The following is a 5,000-nucleotide window of genomic DNA, read 5'->3' as shown; positions in this document are numbered from 1 at the left end:
CGAAAGAAGCCGAGCCGAAAAAAGTTAAAGTACAAACGTGCAAGCATACTAACCTAACCCTAGGTAAGGCATGTCAGAGCGAAAGACAGTAATTTCGAATGAGCCAAGAAAGAGCGGTGCGGGGCCGGTCGGAGCGCACCCTTTTCTCGGTGGCTGGCGGGCGAGAGAGTGATGCGTCGCCGGCATCGGCGTCGAAAGAAGCCGAGCCGAAAAAAGTTAAAGTACAAACGTGCAAGCATACTAACCTAACCCTAGGTAAGGCATGTCAGAGCGAAAGACAGTAATTTCGAATGAGCCAAGAAAGAGCGGTGCGGGGCCGGTCGGAGCGCACCCTTTTCTCGGTGGCTGGCGGGCGAGAGAGTGCTGCGTCGCCGGCATCGGCGTCGAAAGAAGCCGAGCCGAAAAAAGTTAAAGTACAAACGTGCAAGCATACTAACCTAACCCTAGGTAAGGCATGTCAGAGCGAAAGACAGTAATTTCGAATGAGCCAAGAAAGAGCGGTGCGGGGCCGGTCGGAGCGCACCCTTTTCTCGGTGGCTGGCGGGCGAGAGAGTGCTGCGTCGCCGGCATCGGCGTCGAAAGAAGCCGAGCCGAAAAAAGTTAAAGTACAAACGTGCAAGCATACTAACCTAACCCTAGGTAAGGCATGTCAGAGCGAAAGACAGTATTTCGAATGAGCCAAGAAAGAGCGGTGCGGGGCCGGTCGGAGCGCACCCTTTTCTCGGTGGCTGGCGGGCGAGAGAGTGATGCGTCGCCGGCATCGGCGTCGAAAGAAGCCGAGCCGAAAAAAGTTAAAGTACAAACGTGCAAGCATACTAACCTAACCCTAGGTAAGGCATGTCAGAGCGAAAGACAGTAATTTCGAATGAGCCAAGAAAGAGCGGTGCGGGGCCGGTCGGAGCGCACCCTTTTCTCGGTGGCTGGCGGGCGAGAGAGTGCTGCGTCGCCGGCATCGGCGTCGAAAGAAGCCGAGCCGAAAAAAGTTAAAGTACAAACGTGCAAGCATACTAACCTAACCCTAGGTAAGGCATGTCAGAGCGAAAGACAGTAATTTCGAATGAGCCAAGAAAGAGCGGTGCGGGGCCGGTCGGAGCGCACCCTTTTCTCGGTGGCTGGCGGGCGAGAGAGTGCTGCGTCGCCGGCATCGGCGTCGAAAGAAGCCGAGCCGAAAAAAGTTAAAGTACAAACGTGCAAGCATACTAACCTAACCCTAGGTAAGGCATGTCAGAGCGAAAGACAGTAATTTCGAATGAGCCAAGAAAGAGCGGTGCGGGGCCGGTCGGAGCGCACCCTTTTCTCGGTGGCTGGCGGGCGAGAGAGTGATGCGTCGCCGGCATCGGCGTCGAAAGAAGCCGAGCCGAAAAAAGTTAAAGTACAAACGTGCAAGCATACTAACCTAACCCTAGGTAAGGCATGTCAGAGCGAAAGACAGTAATTTCGAATGAGCCAAGAAAGAGCGGTGCGGGGCCGGTCGGAGCGCACCCTTTTCTCGGTGGCTGGCGGGCGAGAGAGTGCTGCGTCGCCGGCATCGGCGTCGAAAGAAGCCGAGCCGAAAAAAGTTAAAGTACAAACGTGCAAGCATACTAACCTAACCCTAGGTAAGGCATGTCAGAGCGAAAGACAGTAATTTCGAATGAGCCAAGAAAGAGCGGTGCGGGGCCGGTCGGAGCGCACCCTTTTCTCGGTGGCTGGCGGGCGAGAGAGTGCTGCGTCGCCGGCATCGGCGTCGAAAGAAGCCGAGCCGAAAAAAGTTAAAGTACAAACGTGCAAGCATACTAACCTAACCCTAGGTAAGGCATGTCAGAGCGAAAGACAGTAATTTCGAATGAGCCAAGAAAGAGCGGTGCGGGGCCGGTCGGAGCGCACCCTTTTCTCGGTGGCTGGCGGGCGAGAGAGTGATGCGTCGCCGGCATCGGCGTCGAAAGAAGCCGAGCCAAAAAAAGTTAAAGTACAAACGCGATGCTAATGAGCGAGCCGTTGTCTCGACTAATATGTAGGGGGCGTTCGATCGAGCGTCTGGCTTGAGCGCTTGTCGGCCTAGCAGAACGGTCGCATTGTTATGCCCGGGTTTTAGGCACCGCTGCAGGCGGCCGGCAGAGCTCTTGTTTGTGCGAAACTGTATGGATCGAGCCCGAGAGAGGGCGAGCAAAGAAAAAACGCAAATCGCTCCGCCTGGCACTGCCGGCGAGAGCGTGGACGTCGCGGCCAGCGACTGTCGAAGCTGAGTACGGCCGCAGGCGATCGCCTCGGTCTTAAACGAATGCGACGAGCACGCGCCGGGCGGCCCAGCAAGGGCCGAGCGCAGCTGTCGCAGCTATCTGGTTGATCCTGCCAGTAGTGATATGCTTGTCTCAAAGATTAAGCCATGCAGGTGCAAGTACGAGTTCTCGTAAAGCGAAACTGCGAATGGCTCATTAAATCAGTCTTGGTTTATTTGGTCTCGTAAGCGAAGTGGATAACTGTGGTAATTCTAGAGCTAATACATGCATTAAGCGCCGACTTCGGGAGGCGCGCTTTTATCAGATCAAAACCGACCGGGTTCGTCCTGTGACGTTTGATGACTCTGGATAACCACGCGGATCGTACGGTCTCTGCACCGACGACGTATCATTCAAGTGTCTGCCCTATCAACTGTCGAAGGTACGCTACGTGCCTACCTTTGTGATAACGGGTAACGGGGAATCAGGGTTCGATTCCGGAGAGGGAGCCTGAGAAACGGCTACCACATCCAAGGAAGGCAGCAGGCGCGCAAATTACCCATTCCCGACACGGGGAGGTAGTGACGAAAAATAACAATACAGGACTCTAACGAGGCCCTGTAATTGGAATGAGTACATCCTAAAACTCTTAACGAGTATCCATTGGAGGGCAAGTCTGGTGCCAGCAGCCGCGGTAATTCCAGCTCCAACAGTGTATGCTAAAGTTGTTGCGGTTGAAAAGCTCGTAGTTGGATTTTGGGCGAGCGCCGCCGGTCCGTCGCAAGGCGTGTCACTGGTTGCGTTCGCCTCACCTTCGGTTCTCCGTCGGTGCTCTTGACTGAGTGTCGGCGGTGGCCGATAAGTTTACTTTGAAAAAATTAGAGTGTTCAAAGCAGGCTGTTCGCCTGCATAGTGTTGCATGGAATAATGGAATAGGACCTCGGTTCTATTTTGTTGGTTTTCGGAGCACGAGGTAATGATTAAGAGGGACAGACGGGGGCGTCCGTACTCTGCCGTTAGAGGTGAAATTCTTGGATCGGCGGAAGACGAACTACTGCGAAAGCATTCGCCAAGAATGTTTTCTTTAATCAAGAGCGAAAGTCAGAGGTTCGAAGACGATCAGATACCGTCCTAGTTCTGACTATAAACGATGCCAACTAGCGATCGGGAGGCGTTACCATGACGACCTTTCCGGCAGCTTCCGGGAAACCAAAGTCTTTGGGTTCCGGGGGAAGTATGGTTGCAAAGCTGAAACTTAAAGGAATTGACGGAAGGGCACCACCAGGAGTGGAGCCTGCGGCTTAATTTGACTCAACACGGGGAAACTCACCCGGCCCGGACACAGGTAGGATTGACAGATTGAGAGCTCTTTCTTGATTCTGTGGGTGGTGGTGCATGGCCGTTCTTAGTTGGTGGAGCGATTTGTCTGGTTAATTCCGATAACGAACGAGACTCTGGCATGCTAAATAGTTACGCGACCTTCTCGGTCGGCGTCTAACTTCTTAGAGGGACTAGTGGCGTTTAGCCACACGAGATTGAGCAATAACAGGTCTGTGATGCCCTTAGATGTCCGGGGCCGCACGCGCGCTACACTGAGTGAAGCAGCGAGTGTCTAACCTAGGCCGAAAGGTCCGGGTAACCCGTTGAACCTCATTCGTGATTGGGATAGGGACTTGCAATTGTTTCCCTTGAACGAGGAATTCCCAGTAAGCGCAAGTCATCAACTTGCGTTGATTACGTCCCTGCCCTTTGTACACACCGCCCGTCGCTACTACCGATTGAATGGTTTAGTGAGATCCTTGGATCGGCCCCGTCGCGGCTGGCAACGGCCGCGTCGGCGTGTCGAGAAGACGATCAAACTTGATCATTTAGAGGAAGTAAAAGTCGTAACAAGGTTTCCGTAGGTGAACCTGCGGAAGGATCATTACCGAAGGTGGTGGTAGGCCCCGGCCGACCGCGCACTGAATTGTCTTTGGGTGCCGCCGAGAGGGCGGCCGTCAATCGGGGTTCCGCCCCGTGCGACACGCGTAACACGTTGGCATAGCAAGGCAGCCGAGTGCGATGGTGGCTTCTGGGCACCGCGCTCGATGTGCCGCCGGCCCAGCCCGGCGGTCGCTCGGCGCCGTTTGTTGGTGTTTTTGTGCAGTTGTTGTCGGTGGTGGTTTTGTGGTCGATCCCACAGTGTGACGTCCGCGCGCTTCGGCGCCGGGCGAAACGTCGAGGACGACTCTTAACGGTGGATCACTCGGCTCGCGAGTCGATGAAGGACGCAGCCAAGTGCGAGAAGTAATGTGAATTGCAGAACACATTGAACGTCGACCTTCTGAACGCGAATTGCGGTCTCGGGTCAATCCCGGGACCGCGTCTGCCTCAGGGTCGCGTTCGTCCTCACCCGAGGGCCGTCGCCTGGCCTCTGCAAAGACGGCCGGGCGTCGCCCCAAGTTGAAGCGGTCGCCGAGCTTTCTCGGCGCGACCGCGTGTCCCGTACACCGCCGGCCCCTCGACGTGTTCAACTACGTTCGAGGGGCGGGTCCAGGTCGGTCGGTCCGGTCACGAGATCAAGACCGACCGTGGGCCAAGGCGGCGACGGTACGCGCTCGGTCGGCGCCGGCGGCGACGACTTGCGATGCCAGCGGGCCGTGTAAGAAGCGGCCCGCTTGACACATACGACCTGAGTTCAGGCGAGAGCACCCGCTGAATTTAAGCATATTATTAAGCGGAGGAAAAGAAACCAACAGGGATTCCCTGAGTAACGGCGAGTGAACCGGGAAGAGTCCAGCGTCGAATCTGCGCGCTTTTCGA

General features: G+C 55.6%; 2 non-coding genes and 1 pseudogene across 2 annotated transcripts; all 3 read left to right on the top strand.

Annotated features, from left to right (window-relative positions):
* The first annotated feature begins 2,315 nt into the window (after positions 1–2,315).
* Positions 2,316–4,125, top strand: LOC144431554 (small subunit ribosomal RNA). Its single transcript, XR_013480118.1, has one exon. It is a non-coding gene; the product is annotated as a small subunit ribosomal RNA (ribosomal RNA).
* Positions 4,126–4,423: 298 nt separating this feature from the next.
* LOC144431673 (5.8S ribosomal RNA) lies at positions 4,424–4,577 on the top strand. Its single transcript, XR_013480229.1, has one exon. It is a non-coding gene; the product is annotated as a 5.8S ribosomal RNA (ribosomal RNA).
* Positions 4,578–4,865: 288 nt separating this feature from the next.
* LOC144431723 (large subunit ribosomal RNA) overlaps positions 4,866–5,000 on the top strand; it is a 3,695-nt pseudogene continuing 3,560 nt past the window's right edge.

The sequence above is a fragment of the Styela clava genome, chromosome 13 (genome assembly GCF_964204865.1).
Source record: "Styela clava chromosome 13, kaStyClav1.hap1.2, whole genome shotgun sequence".
Classification (NCBI taxonomy): Eukaryota; Metazoa; Chordata; class Ascidiacea; order Stolidobranchia; family Styelidae; genus Styela; species Styela clava.
This window is presented reverse-complemented; position numbering and strand designations above follow the sequence as displayed.